The sequence below is a fragment of the Apium graveolens genome, chromosome 10, assembly GCF_009905375.1.
Source record: "Apium graveolens cultivar Ventura chromosome 10, ASM990537v1, whole genome shotgun sequence".
NCBI lineage: Eukaryota > Viridiplantae > Streptophyta > Magnoliopsida > Apiales > Apiaceae > Apium > Apium graveolens.
The window spans coordinates 234943969-234964853 of record NC_133656.1 but is presented as its reverse complement, the minus strand read 5'-3'; the positions used below and the strand labels follow the sequence as shown (position 1 = coordinate 234964853).

The following is a 20885-nucleotide window of genomic DNA, read 5'->3' as shown; positions in this document are numbered from 1 at the left end:
ATTATATAACCGTATTTAACAATCTAATATTCTGTATCCCATTTGATACTAGATTGTTCACAATATATAATATTAGACAACATGTAAACATTCAAATGATTCTCAAATAAATTGGCGAGAAATAAATGTACATACTTCAAATAAATATTTTCAGTATACACTAACAGGATCAATATCCTTTACATGTTAATCTCTTTTGATAGTTCATCGTAATGAGAGAGTAAGTATACACCTTCTCTACTAATTCTTTTGTGAATAAGTGGATATTGGCAATATTTTACTGGGACCATCTGAGGTCAGTAAGTTTAATCAAGCAAAAAATATAGTACTATAAGCAAACAACAACATCACAAGTGTGTCAAACAAAATTTCGCAAGCAACATTTCCAATATCCACTTATTCGCAACCAATCAAATATTACTAATATTATAATTACACATTACTAATTATAATCACATCAATTTTGTATAATTAGTTGTAAATAAATCACCAAAATCTCAATTACTGTTGTCATACAAAAAAAGAATGAATAAATCAAAGGACTGTGAAATACGACACCACCGAGTTATGTACTTGACTACTTTCGTTGTTTCATAACAGAAACGGGAAGATAATACATACACTAAATTGTTAATCCGGACATCAGGTGGGGCTGCTATTGTAATTTATATAATGACTTTTGATGAATGTACAAGGCATATTTATACTGACCATACATACCCTACTGTCAAGAATAATATGAAGTTGTAAACCATATAGACTACACCATGTTCAAATTTAAAATGTTTCCAAGATTGATAGTACCCCTTTCATTTCAGATTTATAATTTCTCAAATGCTCTCCCCACTTTCCAGTATCAGCCCTTACTTCTTTCGCTCTCTTTGTTGCTTAGTCATCAACAAAGCCTGAAAGGTAAAGGTACAAGAATGCGCACATGATTTCAAGAGGTGACACTCATAATACCGAAAATGAAAAAGGGGATCCAAAGGGACAAGAACATAGTCTTAAAATTTAAAAATCAATTTCACATTCAGACTTCATGAATTAAAAATATAGTTAAGTCTTCTTTTATTTATTTTTATTGTGTTAACACCTGTTTGGGAAACCCAGATATAAAAGAAAAAGCTACATCTTACATGTCAGTTTCAGTTAGTACTTAGTAGACATGTCTATCCTGGATTTCCTAAGCAACGGTTTCATTCATATTCCATTACCATTATAACTGAAAAATATGGGAAGTTTAGGTGGCATTTTGTAATGACTAATGACAAAAAAATATATAATAAGTAATAACCTATGAGTTTTGGCTAGTGTTTATCCTTCTTCACTTGGTCAAAAAGGGTTAAAGGTTCACGTTGCAGTAGAAGCTTGTGTGACTTTATGTATTTAATTTGGAAATATTAATATATATATATACACACATTTAAAACCGAAAATGTATCTGATTAATCGAACAACAAAAAAGAAACAAACCATGGATAAAAAAATAAAATATTTCCAATGCATTTGTGCCCTACGATCCTAGAAAACCTGAACCAGTAAACTGCCAGAACATATTATGTAACTTAGTTAAAAATATATACATAAAGAAGTATAAGGTGGCCACAAGTGTAATAATATACAACCGTACAACCGGTTATTAAATAAATTAACTAAAGGTTTAGGACATTCGAATATTTATATTATGTTTTAGTAACAAAAACTTCTACTGAAAACCTACTACTCACCTGAGTAAGACTTTGTCCAGAGAAACAGAGCAATTAGTTTGTTGTAGATTGCTTTGAATATTCAAAGGTAGCTCCTTTAAGTGAACTCCATCTGAAACCAAGGTCCAAGGAATAGTCAACATTAGACCAACAACAGACTTAAGTAACTATCAGATCTCCTTTCTCTGTGAATCTTCACATGATAATGTTCACATGCAGATTTGACAGTTTGATCTTGTACTATTTGATTGCAATTTGTCCTAACAATCAGGCTGAACTAACATTTATGACAATATGACTTGTATATGCTTTTATGTTTTGCAAAAGATCAAAACATGATATTATACCTTCTCAGCAGTAGAGGCTACATCCCGATACTGCCCATTTCTCTCATCTAAATTCTTATGCAATATATATATATATATATATATATATATATATATATATATATATCTTTCTCCATATCTCGAACCCTTATTTCCGCTTCCTGCAAAAAAAAATCACATAAATTTGTAATTCAGGAATAATTACGTATCCAACATCATCATATAGATACATGGCTTTCAAAATGGTAGAATTAAACTTTTAGTTCATAAAACCAAACTTGATATTATTAGCATCGCGAGTTTCAATCTCCAAGGGTTAGACATATAATCGGCAGCCAGACCCAAGAGTTCGAGTAAGAAAGATCATGTCAAAATGGTCTGAAAATAATATAAACATTTCAGCAACAATACATACTTATACAATCAAGCAGATTCATAAAAATTAGGATTTCTAGTTAAAAAAATTTCTAATTTCCAAAATCCCCAATTAGGGGTTCAAACAAAATTAGGGTTTACATTCTTACCCTCTTTAACTCGAACAAAACAACCAGAGTTTAGATCTTCGAGATTCAATTGAGCTTCAAAGCTTCGATTTAAATAGCTTTAATTCAAATTCAAACAGCTTCAATTCAGTATTAAGGTTAGCTTCCAGATTCCAAATCCAACTGCAAAAGAGAGAAAGGGGGAGGAGAGAGGAATGAAGAGAGGGGGCGGGGGGGGGGGGGGGCGGGGGCGGGATGGGTTCGTTAGAGAAGGGATGGGGTGAGATGAGAGAGTCGGGTGATTGTGTGAGGTTGAATGGTTTTAGTTTTTTAATTTTAGTTTTTAGTATATATGTTTTTAATTTTAGGGTATGTATGGATGTATTGATTTGGGGGGAACTGAAATTTTCTCAAGGGAGGGAAATATTTGGTGAAGGGGGAAGAACGAGATAGGCGCACGTTTATTTTTTTTAGAGCTTATATTTGACATCGGCTGTACTAGAAAGCGATGTGTGAATATCTATGTACATCGGTTTTATTTGGAGTGATGTTGATAGTACTCTTTTATATCGGTGGCACAAGAAACCGATGTCTAATGGGAGATGCCTATTAAAAAATTTCTAGTAGTGTTAATCTTCAGAAACCCTAATTCAATAAGAGTCGACTTCCTAGCTAGCCCAAGAAGGAATAATGTACCAACAAATAGTTAGTACAACGATTGAGGTCTTTATTTCTCTAGTGGAGGATAAAAGTTCCACACCTACGTATGTTAGTTTAACTATAAAAAAGGAAAAAAGTCATGTAAAATAACATGATTTTTGTGTTTGGTAAACCAATTCTACTTCTTGGTGCTTATTGGGTGATTACGGTAATATTCTTGATCTTAAATAAACTTTTCGAAGATCGTATTCGTGATATGTGTTTGGTAAACCAATTCTACTTATTGGTGTTTGATGTGATTACAATGCTCTTGTTGATCTTGAGTAAACTTTATGAAGATCGTCTTTGTGGTATGTTGGTATGCATAAACTCAAAAATTGTTCTAAAAATGCTAGAAATTGTCAATTCAATGACTTTAACTTTGAATTCCAAGGTAGGAAATCAGTCCAATAGCCCATTTTTGCCCGATTTCTGGCACTTAAAGTATAAAATGTGATAGCTACTGTAACGCCCCCAAATCCGGGGTCAGGGGATTTGGTCGTCACGATGAAACCTCAATCCAAAATAACCTGTTAAATCAAATAATAAATGTCAGCGGAAGATATTTATCATAAATGACCCCAAACTAATCCAAGATCTTTTAAGGTTACAGTTCTAGAAACAAGATATCCAAATTCCACAAATAAATTTTTCTCACTTTCTTTTAAAACTCTTTTCAATAAATTCCAACTCACAATTAAACCCACTAGTATAACTTCGAAATGAAGTATACTAGGCCCAAATAAAATATACAACTATAATATAATCTAATATAAATAACTTTACACAATAAAACTTACACTAGTCCGCAAACCCTGGACCAACCACCTTCCAAGAGCTTCTTCTTTGCTTCCTCGAATTTCGCAGCTAAGTAGCGCAAGCTAATCCTCACTGGAGGTTAAATTTAAAAACAGGAAAGTATGAGCGGAAGAAATGCTCAGCAAGATCATTATAGCATATATAGGGTCTTTTGATATAAAACCGATATCTGCATTAGAGCAGAACATTTAAAATCATAATTGCTGAATTATAAACTCTTTTTGATATTTTCAAGCGAAAGGCTTCAGCAATACTTTGAATCTTGACGAGAATAAAACTCGTAAAACAGTGTTTACGGAAATATCGTAAACCACAATAACATGAAACAATGATTATGGATTGAATCATAAACTTTACTCAAAACTCAACTCTTAATATTAATACTTATTTTGTTGTCATATCAAATTAGATATCAATACGAACTTTGATGCTCACAACACCCATACTGAAGTCAACATCAATCATCTATACTAATACCACCTTTAATATTTAACAACAACGTAAATATCCACAAAATCAGAAACTGAATCAAAGCCACAATTCACTTTTAATCCAAAACGGAATCAGTACTTTTAATCCAAAAAGAATCAGTTGATAAATTATTTATTCTATGAATATCAAAAATGATATGATAATTTAGATTAGGATCATTCTCCGACGGACGTACTATCACATGCTGATCAGCCCGTGTGATAGCACAAGGTCATGATTCATGAAAACGTGACCCCAAAAACACGAGTACTCAAACAAAAAGGCATAACTAGCCTGTGGCAAAATGGTGTCATAATATTCATATGGCACTTAGAAATAGCCCTCCGCTGGACCGTCCGTCCCGGTCACTTACGCAATTATGATCCAATCTTAAAACCTTTTATTGAAATGGGGTCATGATACTCGACACCCGAAATAATTTTATTCCCCCAATTCTTGGGTAGGAATATTCGCAACCAAATCACTTTTCTCAAAATCCAAAATATTTGTAAATCCGATAATTGGATAAGTAAAATCACTTAGCTACTCTGAATACAGAATAACGGAAGAATACTTGCATAAACAGAATTATTTAATTCAGCGATATGTAAAACATTTATCGATTCTAAACTGAGAATAGGGAAAACAATACTTGCATCAAAAGATTTAAAATAAATATCACTTGAACAATAAGTGATGATAGAGATACTTGCATACTGTGATTCGAAATAAACATCACTTGAACAATAAGTGAAATCAGGGGTACTTGCCTTTGGGTTTTTAGCAGTTAGTCACACTCGCAAACACGCATCTATTCTGAAATTCTGTCTTAAAACATCACCGTCCTTCTTTTCAACACTTGACTGATATGCTGCTCCTGCGATTGCTAGAAGCCAGATGCCCAATACCATTCCATCTCATTCTTTATCCAACGTCTTGTCCTGATCAACTCGAATGATCCGCATCTATAATTAAAAGATACAACTTTAATTGTCTAAATGATAATTACTTGACGAACGGCGCGTCAAAACCCTATCGTCTACCCATACGATAGCCCACATATAAATATAACAGACAAACACAGGACTCTTAATCCACACACACACATAATTCACATAGCACATAAGCACATAACTCATGTATCACTTAATTCATATCACATATGACTCAGTTCGTCAAAAGGGTCGACTCGATATGTTTAAAACTGAAATCAGGTCAAAAATATGATTTTTCGATCAATAATCGACTCAGAATAACTTGTAAAACAAACGACCTTTCGAAACAAAAAGGATTTGGGTCTCGAAAGTATTTTTAATGAAAGCGGAATATTTTTCTGAGTCTGTACGCGTTCGTTTCGTATTAAACGGACGAACGGTTTATTTAATATGATTTTTTGAACATTTTTCGGAATTAAAACAAGTCTCCGAATCATTTATAACTAAATAATAGTGCTCGAACACTCGAAATAATTTTATAAGAATTATTGAGCCTGTAAAGTAATTTAAAATAATATTTTCTTGGAAATTGGACAGCACCTCCTCTATTTCTCGGACTGCCAGTCGATATCATATCGACACAACCAACAACAATCAACACAATAATTTATATTTACGCATATAAACACTCCAGAAATGAATAACACGGCCACCTGAACCAAAACTCGGACCAAAAGTGACTTCTCCAACAATTTCTAAAAATTATGAAATAAATATATAAACACTAACATGCTATAATATACACAAGTACGAAGGCGGAATTTCAGAATCTTTACCCAAAATAAATTCTGATCAACCCGAAGAGAAAATCTGATGTCCGGAAAATATCTCCAGAAAAATCCGAAATTAATGGTCATAGACATATACACGCTGAGATACCATGTGGAGTAATCACCACCTCCAAACTCTGTTTCTACGCCCCGAAAATAAATTAAAACGAAAATATAACGGAAATATGCCCCGCAATTTTTCTTCTCAAAACCTTGCAATATATATACCTATGCGTAGGTATCGAAGCGCTGATCGTTTATATATATAACAATTGAAATTTGGATGAACGGTTTGTAAGATATGAATTTTTGAAAATTTAAAGTAAATAAATATACGGAGAAACAGAGAGACAGAGAATGGGGAGAGGGACTGTTTAGCTCAAATGTGGGGGGGGGGTTTTGTTGTTCACGGGTGGCAGGTGGGGGTGGTGGCCTCCTGCCACGTTTTCTTCTTTTGTTTTTTTTTTTGTTTTTTTTTTGTTTTTTTTCAACAGATCACAGCAACATATCCTTATTTATATCTGAAAATTTTGTTTTGCCCCGCATTTCTCAACTTATCGAATAAACGCGCCGGTAAATAAAATCAGAAAATTACCAAACAAATTCTAAAATTCTCAGAATAATTAAAAACTAATAAAATAAAATTTTTATAATTTTTAAAGCATTTTTGACTTGCGCGTTATACCCGCATTACACAATTTAATGAACTGAGCTGCACTTGAAACAAATTCAGAAAATTACAAAAATAGTCTTAAAATATTACAAATATCCCGAAGTTTATAAAAACATAAATTTCGAAATTTTAAAATAATTTTTGAAACGCAATTTATACCCGCTTTTAGCAATTAAACGAATCAATGCGCCAGTGAAATTAATCCCAAAAATTTCCAAAATAATTTTAAAATTCTCAGAATATTCCAAACTTAAATAAATATGAGTTTCATAATTTTTGATGAATTTTGGAATTAAATACGAATTTTACAAATAAATGAAATCAGAAAATCACACAGGGCTAAATAATTGATGAAATAATGATTTCTAAATTTTATAAAATCCCAAAAATAATTATTGTAATTATAAAGTCATAAAAATATTTTTGAAAGATAATTTAAATATTTATGAAATTAGATTTTCAATAAAATCACTTTTAAAGACAAAAACAAAACGATACGACTCAGTAATTAATAATACAAATAATCCTCAATCACAACTAAGTCACACACAATTAATATTACATACAACACATAGCAGACATAATATCCATCCAATCCCTAATATTACTAAACGAACTCAATTTACCGATATCAATAAATGATCGGGTTTCAAATAAACTTTTGAAATTAATACATTTAAGGAAATATTTTCAGATATTAACAAGGACCGATATAACACTCAACAATTAGCACATTACCAATTAATAACACAAACTCGTCAAATAGGAATAAAATATCCACCATTTTATTCCTTCTAAATCAGAAAATCACATAAACATATTCAAATATTAATAATAATAATTCTGAAAATACGGGATATCACAATCTACCCTCCTTATAAGGATTCCGTCCTCAGAATCAGCAGAAGACAGCACTTAGGGTTTTCTAACCAACTTTCCATTTCCAAATAACCTCAATTTTCCATAATCTTAAACAAATATTGTATTCCTGGTATAATAAAACTTTTACAGGAGCTTCACTGTGTACCACTGTTCCGTCTACATCCTTTGACCAATTCCTCAATAGAATCGCTTTACTGATTGCGAGAAAGAAGAATAGAGAGAAAGATAGAGGGAAGAAAAGAAAGAGAAAGATAGAGAAATAAAGAAACAGACTGAATTCGCTATACAACCCTGATATTTTAATCGCATTGCAATCCACTGTTGCTCTTGATAATCCCATCACATAACCCTGCTTTGACTTGACCAGGATAACTCAGCTTAACTTGATTGGCATACCTTCGAATGTTTGGGATGACAAAATCATGGAATTTCAAAAAGAAAAGAATTTGATACCATAACGGAACCAAAATCTGAATTTGAGAAAAAGTATTGTTGAAATAAAAGAATAACTGAGAGATCAATATGATCAAACGAACTTGGTATTGCGTGTCCAAATTAAGACACTACTAAAGGTTGTTAACCTTCATGTATTCACAATACACACAAGTGATGGCGTCCCATCCAACTCCTATCACACAGACAGGTATACCTTGTTTCCCCTATAATTAGGGTTGTTCATCTCAGTCAGAATAAAAATATCAAAGAATTCAAAATCAAATGAATAAAACTGAAAAGATTTCAAAACTGATATTTCTGAAGGAAATGAAATCCAGAGAACAAAATTCTGGCACCAAAATGAGCAAGTGGTGTCACATCACCAAGAAACTATCCACCAAATAAGAAAAGTGGAAGTTAAATATTCATAACTTAGCAGAGCTATCAAAACCTGAAAAATAGGCTTCATGACAACCTCTGGCACATTTAAAACATAGTTATGATTGAAAATGAGTGGTAGGGAATATATCCTCTAACAGATATCCCTTTTTGAGAGAAGCCAAAAGAAATTATAGAAAGAGAAGGTATTGCCAAAGTCTTAATATTTATCTTGAATTTGAACTCTTCTGTTGACTCGTCATCCGATTCTAGATACTTCTTCATATTCTAAGGATATCGATAATATCCATCGTCGTCGAATCGTAGTCTCGGAAGATTCCACAATAGAAATTTGCAGCTTCCCGGAGTTCCATCCAGTTCAGCACAATCATCTCAAACAAATACGCCTTATCTTAACTTATTCGTTGGTACTATATTCAATAGTCCAACAGGAACTCGATATGAGCTCAAACGTCCTCACATAGCTATACACACTCCTACACACTCTCGTTTCTAGTTTACTATAACCTCAGCTCTGATACCAACCTGTAACGCCCCCAAATCCGGGGTCAGGGGATTTGGTCGTCACGATGAAACCTCAATCCAAAATAACCTGTTAAATCAAATAATAAATGTCAGCGGAAGATATTTATCATAAATGACCCCAAACTAATCCAAGATCTTTTAAGGTTACAGTTCTAGAAACAAGATATCCAAATTCCACAAATAAATTTTTCTCACTTTCTTTTAAAACTCTTTTCAATAAATTCCAACTCACAATTAAACCCACTAGTATAACTTCGAAATTAAGTATACTAGGCCCAAATAAAATATACAACTATAATATAATCTAATATAAATAACTTTACACAATAAAACTTACACTAGTCCGCAAACCCTGGACCAACCACCTTCCAAGAGCTTCTTCTTTGCTTCCTCGAATTTCGCAGCTAAGTAGCGCAAGCTAATCCTCACTGGAGGTTAAATTTAAAAACAGGCAAGTATGAGCGGAAGAAATGCTCAGCAAGATCATTATAGCATATATAGGGTCTTTTGATATAAAACCGATATCTGCATTAGAGCAGAACATTTAAAATCATAATTGCTGAATTATAAACTCTTTTTGATATTTTCAAGCGAAAGGCTTCAGCAATACTTTGAATCTTGACGAGAATAAAACTCGTAAAACAGTGTTTACGGAAATATCGTAAACCACAATAACATGAAACAATGATTATGGATTGAATCATAAACTTTACTCAAAACTCAACTCTTAATATTAATACTTATTTTGTTGTCATATCAAATTAGATATCAATACGAACTTTGATGCTCACAACACCCATACTGAAGTCAACATCAATCATCTATACTAATACCACCTTTAATATTTAACAACAACGTAAGTATCCACAAAATCAGAAACTGAATCAAAGCCACAATTCACTTTTAATCCAAAACAGAATCAGTACTTTTAATCCAAAAAGAATCAGTTGATAAATTATTTATTCTATGAATATCAAAAATGATATGATAATTTAGATTAAGATCATTCTTCGACGGACGTACTATCACATGCTGATCAGCCCGTGTGATAGCACAAGGTCATGATTCATAGAAACGTGACCCCAAAAACACGAGTACTCAAACAAAAAGGCATAACTAGCCTGTGGCAAAATGGTGTCATAATATTCATATGGCACTTAGAAATAGCCCTCCGCTGGACCGTCCGTCCCGGTCACTTACGCAATTATGATCCAATCTTAAAACCTTTTATTGAAATGGGGTCATGATACTTGACACCCGAAATAATTTTATTCCCCCAATTCTTGGGTAGGAATATTCGCAACCAAATCACTTTTCTCAAAATCCAAAATATTTGTAAATCCGATAATTGGATAAGTAAAATCACTTAGCTACTCTGAATATAGAATAACGGAAGAATACTTGCATAAACAGAATTATTTAATTCAGCGATATGTAAAACATTTATCGATTCTAAACTGAGAATAGGGAAAGCAATACTTGCATCAAAAGATTTAAAATAAATATCACTTGAACAATAAGTGATGATAGGGATACTTGCATACTGTGATTCGAAATAAACATCACTTGAACAATAAGTGAAATCAGGGGTACTTGCCTTTGGGTTTTTAGCAGTTAGTCACACTCGCAAACACGCATCTATTCTGAAATTCTGTCTTAAAACATCACCGTCCTTCTTTTCAACACTTGACTGATATGCTGCTCCTGCGATTGCTAGAAGCCAGATGCCCAATACCATTCCATCTCATTCTTTATCCAACGTCTTGTCCTGATCAACTCGAATGATCCGCATCTATAATTAAAAGATACAACTTTAATTGTCTAAATGATAATTACTTGACGAACGGCGCGTCAAAACCCTATCGTCTACCCATACGATAGCCCACATATAAATATAACAGACAAACACAGGACTCTTAATCCACACACACACATAATTCACATAGCACATAAGCACATAACTCATGTATCACTTAATTCATATCACATATGACTCAGTTCGTCAAAAGGGTCGACTCGATATGTTTAAAACTGAAATCAGGTCAAAAATATGATTTTTCGATCAATAATCGACTCTGAATAACTTGTAAAACAAACGACCTTTCGAAACAAAAAGGATTTGGGTCTCGAAAGTATTTTTAATGAAAGCGGAATATTTTTCTGAGTCTGTACGCGTTCGTTTCGTATTAAACGGACGAACGGTTTATTTAATATGATTTTTTGAACATTTTTCGGAATTAAAACAAGTCTCCGAATCATTTATAACTAAATAATAGTGCTCGAACACTCGAAATAATTTTATAAGAATTATTGAGCCTGTAAAGTAATTTAAAATAATATTTTCTTGGAAATTGGACAGCACCTCCTCTATTTCTCGGACTGCCAGTCGATATCATATCGACACAACCAACAACAATCAACACAATAATTTATATTTACGCATATAAACACTCCAGAAATGAATAACACGGCCACCTGAACCAAAACTCGGACCAAAAGTGACTTCTCCAACAATTTCTAAAAATTATGAAATAAATATATAAACACTAACATGCTATAATATACACAAGTACGAAGGCGGAATTTCGGAATCGTTACCCAAAATAAATTCTGATCAACCCGAAGAGAAAATCTGATGTCCGGAAAATATCTCCAGAAAAATCCGAAATTAATGGTCATAGACATATACACTCTGAGATACCATGTGGAGTAATCACCACCTCCAAACTCTGTTTCTACGCCCCGAAAATAAATTAAAACGAAAATATAACGGAAATATGCCCCGCAATTTTTCTTCTCAAAACCTTGCAATATATATACCTATGCGTAGGTATCGAAGCGCTGATCGTTTATATATATAACAATTGAAATTTGGATGAACGGTTTGTAAGATATGAAGTTTTGAAAATTTAAAGTAAATAAATATACGGAGAAACAGAGAGACAGAGAATGGGGAGAGGGACTGTTTAGCTCAAATGTGGGGGGGGGGGTTTGTTGTTCACGGGTGGCAGGTGGGGGTGGTGGCCTCCTGCCACGTTTTCTTCTTTTGTTTTTTTTTTGTTTTTTTTTTTGTTTTTTTTTGTTTTTTTTTCAACAGATCACAGCAACATATCCTTATTTATATCTGAAAATTTTGTTTTGCCCCGCATTTCTCAACTTATCGAATAAACGCGCCGGTAAATAAAATCAGAAAATTACCAAACAAATTCTAAAATTCTCAGAATAATTAAAAACTAATAAAATAAAATTTTTATAATTTTTAAAGCATTTTTGACTTGCGCGTTATACCCGCATTACACAATTTAATGAACTGAGCTGCACTTGAAACAAATTCAGAAAATTACAAAAATAGTCTTAAAATATTACAAATATCCCGAAGTTTATAAAAACATAAATTTCGAAATTTTAAAATAATTTTTGAAACGCAATTTATACCCGCTTTTAGCAATTAAACGAATCAATGCGCCAGTGAAATTAATCCCAAAAATTTCCAAAATAATTTTAAAATTCTCAGAATATTCCAAACTTAAATAAATATGAGTTTCATAATTTTTGATGAATTTTGGAATTAAATACGAATTTTACAAATAAATGAAATCAGAAAATCACACAGGGCTAAATAATTGATGAAATAATGATTTCTAAATTTTATAAAATCCCAAAAATAATTATTGTAATTATAAAGTCATAAAAATATTTTTGAAAGATAATTTAAATATTTATGAAATTAGATTTTCAATAAAATCACTTTTAAAGACAAAAACAAAACGATACGACTCAGTAATTAATAATACAAATAATCCTCAATCACAACTAAGTCACACACAATTAATATTACATACAACACATAGCAGACATAATATCCATCCAATCCCTAATATTACTAAACGAACTCAATTTACCGATATCAATAAATGATCGGGTTTCAAATAAACTTTTAAAATTAATACATTTAAGGAAATATTTTCAGATATTAACAAGGACCGATATAACACTCAACAATTAGCACATTACCAATTAATAACACAAACTCGTCAAATAGGAATAAAATATCCACCATTTTATTCCTTCTAAATCAGAAAATCACATAAACATATTCAAATATTAATAATAATAATTCTGAAAATACGGGATATCACAATCTACCCTCCTTATAAGGATTCCGTCCTCAGAATCAGCAGAAGACAGCACTTAGGGTTTTCTAACCAACTTTCCATTTCCAAATAACCTCAATTTTCCATAATCTTAAACAAATATTGTATTCCTGGTATAATAAAACTTTTACAGGAGCTTCACTGTGTACCACTGTTCCGTCTACATCCTTTGACCAATTCCTCAATAGAATCGCTTTACTGATTGCGAGAAAGAAGAATAGAGAGAAAGATAGAGGGAAGAAAAGAAAGAGAAAGATAGAGAAATAAAGAAACAGAATGAATTCGCTATACACCCCTGATATTTTAATCGCATTGCAATCCACTGTTGCTCTTGATAATCCCATCACATAACCCTGCTTTGACTTGACCAGGATAACTCAGCTTAACTTGATTGGCATACCTTCGAATGTTTGGGATGACAAAATCATGGAATTTCAAAAAGAAAAGAATTTGATACCATAACGGAACCAAAATCTGAATTTGAGAAAAAGTATTGTTAAAATAAAAGAATAACTGAGAGATCAATATGATCAAACGAACTTGGTATTGCGTGTCCAAATTAAGACACTACTAAAGGTTGTTAACCTTCATGTATTCACAATACACACAAGTGATGGTGTCCCATCCAACTCCTATCACACAGACAGGTATACCTTGTTTCCCCTATAATTAGGGTTGTTCATCTCAGTCAGAATAAAAATATCAAAGAATTCAAAATCAAATGAATAAAACTGAAAAGATTTCAAAACTGATATTTCTGAAGGAAATGAAATCCAGAGAACAAAATTCTGGCACCAAAATGAGCAAGTGGTGTCACATCACCAAGAAACTATCCACCAAATAAGAAAAGTGGAAGTTAAATATTCATAACTTAGCAGAGCTATCAAAACCTGAAAAATAGGCTTCATGACAACCTCTGGCACATTTAAAACATAGTTATGATTGAAAATGAGTGGTAGGGAATATATCCTCTAACAGATATCCCTTTTTGAGAGAAGCCAAAAGAAATTATAGAAAGAGAAGGTATTGCCAAAGTCTTAATATTTATCTTGAATTTGAACTCTTCTGTTGACTCGTCATCCGATTCTAGATACTTCTTCATATTCTAAGGATATCGATAATATCCATCGTCGTCGAATCGTAGTCTCGGAAGATTCCACAATAGAAATTTGCAGCTTCCCGGAGTTCCATCCAGTTCAGCACAATCATCTCAAACAAATACGCCTTATCTTAACTTATTCGTTGGTACTATATTCAATAGTCCAACAGGAACCCGATATGAGCTCAAACGTCCTCACATAGCTATACACACTCCTACACACTCTCGTTTCTAGTTTACTATAACCTCAGCTCTGATACCAACCTGTAACGCCCCCAAATCCGGGGTCAGGGGATTTGGTCATCACGATGAAACCTCAATCCAAAATAACCTGTTAAATCAAATAATAAATGTCAGCGGAAGATATTTATCATAAATGACCCCAAACTAATCCAAGATCTTTTAAGGTTACAGTTCTAGAAACAAGATATCCAAATTCCACAAATAAATTTTTCTCACTTTCTTTTAAAACTCTTTTCAATAAATTCCAACTCACAATTAAACCCACTAGTATAACTTCGAAATGAAGTATACTAGGCCCAAATAAAATATACAACTATAATATAATCTAATATAAATAACTTTACACAATAAAACTTACACTAGTCCGCAAACCCTGGACCAACCACCTTCCAAGAGCTTCTTCTTTGCTTCCTCGAATTTCGCAGCTAAGTAGCGCAAGCTAATCCTCACTGGAGGTTAAATTTAAACACAGGCAAGTATGAGCGGAAGAAATGCTCAGCAAGATCATTATAGCATATATAGGGTCTTTTGATATAAAACCGATATCTGCATTAGAGCAGAACATTTAAAATCATAATTGCTGAATTATAAACTCTTTTTGATATTTTCAAGCGAAAGGCTTCAGCAATACTTTGAATCTTGACGAGAATAAAACTCGTAAAACAGTGTTTACGAAAATATCGTAAACCACAATAACATGAAACAATGATTATGGATTGAATCATAAACTTTACTCAAAACTCAACTCTTAATATTAATACTTATTTTGTTGTCATATCAAATTAGATATCAATACGAACTTTGATGCTCACAACACCCATACTGAAGTCAACATCAATCATCTATACTAATACCACCTTTAATATTTAACAACAACGTAAGTATCCACAAAATCAGAAACTGAATCAAAGCCACAATTCACTTTTAATCCAAAACAGAATCAGTACTTTTAATCCAAAAAGAATCAGTTGATAAATTATTTATTCTATGAATATCAAAAATGATATGATAATTTAGATTAGGATCATTCTCCGACGGACGTACTATCACATGCTGATCAGCCCGTGTGATAGCACAAGGTCATGATTCATAGAAACGTGACCCCAAAAACACGAGTACTCAAACAAAAAGGCATAACTAGCCTGTGGCAAAATGGTGTCATAATATTCATATGGCACTTAGAAATAGCCCTCCGCTGGACCGTCCGTCCCGGTCACTTACGCAATTATGATCCAATCTTAAAACCTTTTATTGAAATGGGGTCATGATACTTGACACCCGAAATAATTTTATTCCCCCAATTCTTGGGTAGGAATATTCGCAACCAAATCACTTTTCTCAAAATCCAAAATATTTGTAAATCCGATAATTGGATAAGTAAAATCACTTAGCTACTCTGAATATAGAATAACGGAAGAATACTTGCATAAACAGAATTATTTAATTCAGCGATATGTAAAACATTTATCGATTCTAAACTGAGAATAGGGAAAGCAATACTTGCATCAAAAGATTTAAAATAAATATCACTTGAACAATAAGTGATGATAGGGATACTTGCATACTGTGATTCGAAATAAACATCACTTGAACAATAAGTGAAATCAGGGGTACTTGCCTTTGGGTTTTTAGCAGTTAGTCACACTCACAAACACGCATCTATTCTGAAATTCTGTCTTAAAACATCACCGTCCTTCTTTTCAACACTTGACTGATATGCTGCTCCTGCGATTGCTAGAAGCCAGATGCCCAATACCATTCCATCTCATTCTTTATCCAACGTCTTGTCCTGATCAACTCGAATGATCCGCATCTATAATTAAAAGATACAACTTTAATTGTCTAAATGATAATTACTTGACGAACGGCGCGTCAAAACCCTATCGTCTACCCATACGATAGCCCACATATAAATATAACAGACAAACACAGGACTCTTAATCCACACACACACATAATTCACATAGCACATAAGCACATAACTCATGTATCACTTAATTCATATCACATATGACTCAGTTCGTCAAAAGGGTCGACTCGATATGTTTAAAACTGAAATCAGGTCAAAAATATGATTTTTCGATCAATAATCGACTCTGAATAACTTGTAAAACAAACGACCTTTCGAAACAAAAAGGATTTGGGTCTCGAAAGTATTTTTAATGAAAGCGGAATATTTTTCTGAGTCTGTACGCGTTCGTTTCGTATTAAACGGACGAACGGTTTATTTAATATGATTTTTTGAACATTTTTCGGAATTAAAACAAGTCTCCGAATCATTTATAACTAAATAATAGTGCTCGAACACTCGAAATAATTTTATAAGAATTATTGAGCCTGTAAAATAATTTAAAATAATATTTTCTTGGAAATTGGACAGCACCTCCTCTATTTCTCGGACTGCCAGTCGATATCATATCGACACAACCAACAACAATCAACACAATAATTTATATTTACGCATATAAACACTCCAGAAATGAATAACACGGCCACCTGAACCAAAACTCGGACCAAAAGTGACTTCTCCAACAATTTCTAAAAATTATGAAATAAATATATAAACACTAACATGCTATAATATACACAAGTACGAAGGCGGAATTTCGGAATCGTTACCCAAAATAAATTCTGATCAACCCGAAGAGAAAATCTGATGTCCGGAAAATATCTCCAGAAAAATCCGAAATTAATGGTCATAGACATATACACTCTGAGATACCATGTGGAGTAATCACCACCTCCAAACTCTGTTTCTACGCCCCGAAAATAAATTAAAACGAAAATATAACGGAAATATGCCCCGCAATTTTTCTTCTCAAAACCTTGCAATATATATACCTATGCGTAGGTATCGAAGCGCTGATCGTTTATATATATAACAATTGAAATTTGGATGAACGGTTTGTAAGATATGAATTTTTGAAAATTTAAAGTAAATAAATATACGGAGAAACAGAGAGACAGAGAATGGGGAGAGGGACTGTTTAGCTCAAATGTGGGGGGGGGGGGTTTGTTGTTCACGGGTGGCAGGTGGGGGTGGTGGCCTCCTGCCACGTTTTCTTCTTTTGTTTTTTTTTGTTTTTTTTTCAACAGATCACAGCAACATATCCTTATTTATATCTGAAAATTTTGTTTTGCCCCGCATTTCTCAACTTATCGAATAAACGCGCTGGTAAATAAAATCAGAAAATTACCAAACAAATTCTAAAATTCTCAGAATAATTAAAAACTAATAAAATAAAATTTTTATAATTTTTAAAGCATTTTTGACTTGCGCGTTATACCCGCATTACACAATTTAATGAACTGAGCTGCACTTGAAACAAATTCAGAAAATTACAAAAATAGTCTTAAAATATTACAAATATCCCGAAGTTTATAAAAACATAAATTTCGAAATTTTAAAATAATTTTTGAAACGCAATTTATACCCGCTTTTAGCAATTAAACGAATCAATGCGCCAGTGAAATTAATCCCAAAAAATTCCAAAATAATTTTAAAATTCTCAGAATATTCCAAACTTAAATAAATATGAGTTTCATAATTTTTGATGAATTTTGGAATTAAATACGAATTTTACAAATAAATGAAATCAGAAAATCACACAGGGCTAAATAATTGATGAAATAATGATTTCTAAATTTTATAAAATCCCAAAAATAATTATTGTAATTATAAAGTCATAAAAATATTTTTGAAAGATAATTTAAATATTTATGAAATTAGATTTTCAATAAAATCACTTTTAAAGACAAAAACAAAACGATACGATTCAGTAATTAATAATACAAATAATCCTCAATCACAACTAAGTCACACACAATTAATATTACATACAACACATAGCAGACATAATATCCATCCAATCCCTAATATTACTAAACGAACTCAATTTACCGATATCAATAAATGATCGGGTTTCAAATAAACTTTTGAAATTAATACATTTAAGAAAATATTTTCAGATATTAACAAGGACCGATATAACACTCAACAATTAGCACATTACCAATTAATAACACAAACTCGTCAAATAGGAATAAAATATCCACCATTTTATTCCTTCTAAATCAGAAAATCACATAAACATATTCAAATATTAATAATAATAATTCTGAAAATACGGGATATCACAGCTACTTTACATTTCCTTAATCAAAACTTTGTTTAAGAACAAGCTACAGGAAAAAGACATCTTCTAGCTTAAGCTTTGCGTAAAAATTACAGCCTTGAATGAAGTCACACAATTTTTTTTATCAACTTGACGTCTACAAGGTTTTCAAGTTGTTAAATTGGGTTTTTTATTCAAGGAAAGGTAAGGGAGAAAATGAAATTTTTAATAAAATTTATCAATTGAATTGAATAATGTATATGCTCAACTAGATTCTAATTTAAAATAAACTATGTACTCAAAGAAAAAAATTAGTCAAAGACAATGAGATTAATTTTTTTAGGATAATATCTCCTATTTATTTTCATAATTTTGGTGAATCCTAACACTAGTGTATCGTGTATTGATATTGATGTATTCAAGAATTTTGTAAGATATGCAAATTAAGAAATTTCGTGTCAAGTGTGTATACATACATAACACAACTTAATTTATTACAGCATAACTGTCATTTATTTCAAGAAACTTCTAGTTCATTCGCATCGTTCGATTGTTCTCAAATCTCGATCCTGGATAAAAAAATACAGTAAAATATTATATAATTTATTACACTCTAGATGTCATTTACCTTCTAGAAATTTCTAGTTCATCCAGATTGTTCTAGATCCTCACTAAAAAATCCCATATATCATTTCAATCTCCTTTATAAAGAGAAACAAGTCCCATATCTTTTTCTTCATTCCATCACACTAAAATATCGCATAACTCTACCGTTGTCCATCATTCTACATTATCATATATATCCCCCATTATTTGGTATCATTTTATATATCCCCCTCTCTAATCTCATATATTTTCCTTCGCTCTTTACCAAGTATAATATTTTGTTGCATCCTATCCAATTTTCTCCGATCTTTGTTGTTTATTCTTTTCCAAATCAAATTTCCTCTATAATATCTTTACTTCACAGACTTTTCATCACATATGTATTAACACCATCAAAAATCGTATACTCTTAAATCGAAGAAGAATTGTATCCTTTCATATTAGAGTGGTTTATTGTTTATGATTTTGAAATTTTCACCTTACTTTTTCTTGTATAATGGCAAGAACCCTAATTTTATCGGTAAGCAATCTCCTTCAAAATATTATAAAATAGAAATACATTTAGTATTTTTGGTTTAAATTTATACATTTATTGCAGTAAGCAATGAAGAAAATGCTCCAAAAATCTACGACCAGTGATATTTGCAGGTAATTTTTTTTAATTTTAATCATATTAATCAGATTTACTGTTCATTATCCGTAAACTATTATAATCACATTTTGTGAGCAATTGAAGTCTTAAAGATATTTATGACAGCCGCTGGAGGGAACAAGGTAAACATATATGATGTCAAAGGGGGATGGGATGTCTAGATCTAGAGCCATTTCGGCTCTTCGTCTTAACGCATAATTATACCACTCAATGCTGGTAAGTTTTGTTTCCTAATAACAAATCTTCTGTACCTGGTTCCTACATTGATTCATTGAGTGGGTAAATATTTTGTATACAGACGAAAAAGGTTGAAATAAAGTTCAAGCCTTCTAGCGTTGAAGCTGCTTCTGGAATTTCAAATGAAATTAGTGGTCCTGGGGAGTGATGGGACTCTTCACAAATGAGCATCAAATTCTGGAGCGTGGGCTTAGGTCACCGAGATGTCCGAGAAAAGTTTGGTAAAGATGTTGATGGCATTCCCAGGACATAAGCTTTGAGCTGACTTATCCACAACCATAAGCAGAATATTTCCTATATTGTATGTTGTACATAGATTTGCTTATCTCCTGTGTGTTTTCCAAAAATACTCAAAATTACTATACGATAAAATTCATGTAATACCCGGATCATGATGTTTTCGATTATCTTTCTTAAAATTGTGATATTTTCTAAAAAATTTCCTTTATTTTGGATCTTCCTAAAATAATATGTGATCTATCTTAATTCCTGGATTATACTGAGTATGACCAATTACCATCGTCGTCACATGAGAATTTATTTTGGTACCCAATTTGGTATATCCAGTATCGTGCATTTGTTTAATAGGTAAATGAG

The 20885-nt window shown here is 32.2% G+C and overlaps 1 long non-coding RNA gene across 1 annotated transcript; it reads left to right on the top strand.

Annotated features, from left to right (window-relative positions):
• Positions 1–19915: 19915 nt before the first annotated feature.
• Positions 19916–20671, top strand: LOC141689151 (uncharacterized). The gene is made up of 3 exons (XR_012562266.1): positions 19916–20047; positions 20157–20267; positions 20350–20671. It is a non-coding gene; the product is annotated as an uncharacterized LOC141689151 (long non-coding RNA).
• The last annotated feature ends 214 nt before the right edge of the window (positions 20672–20885 follow it).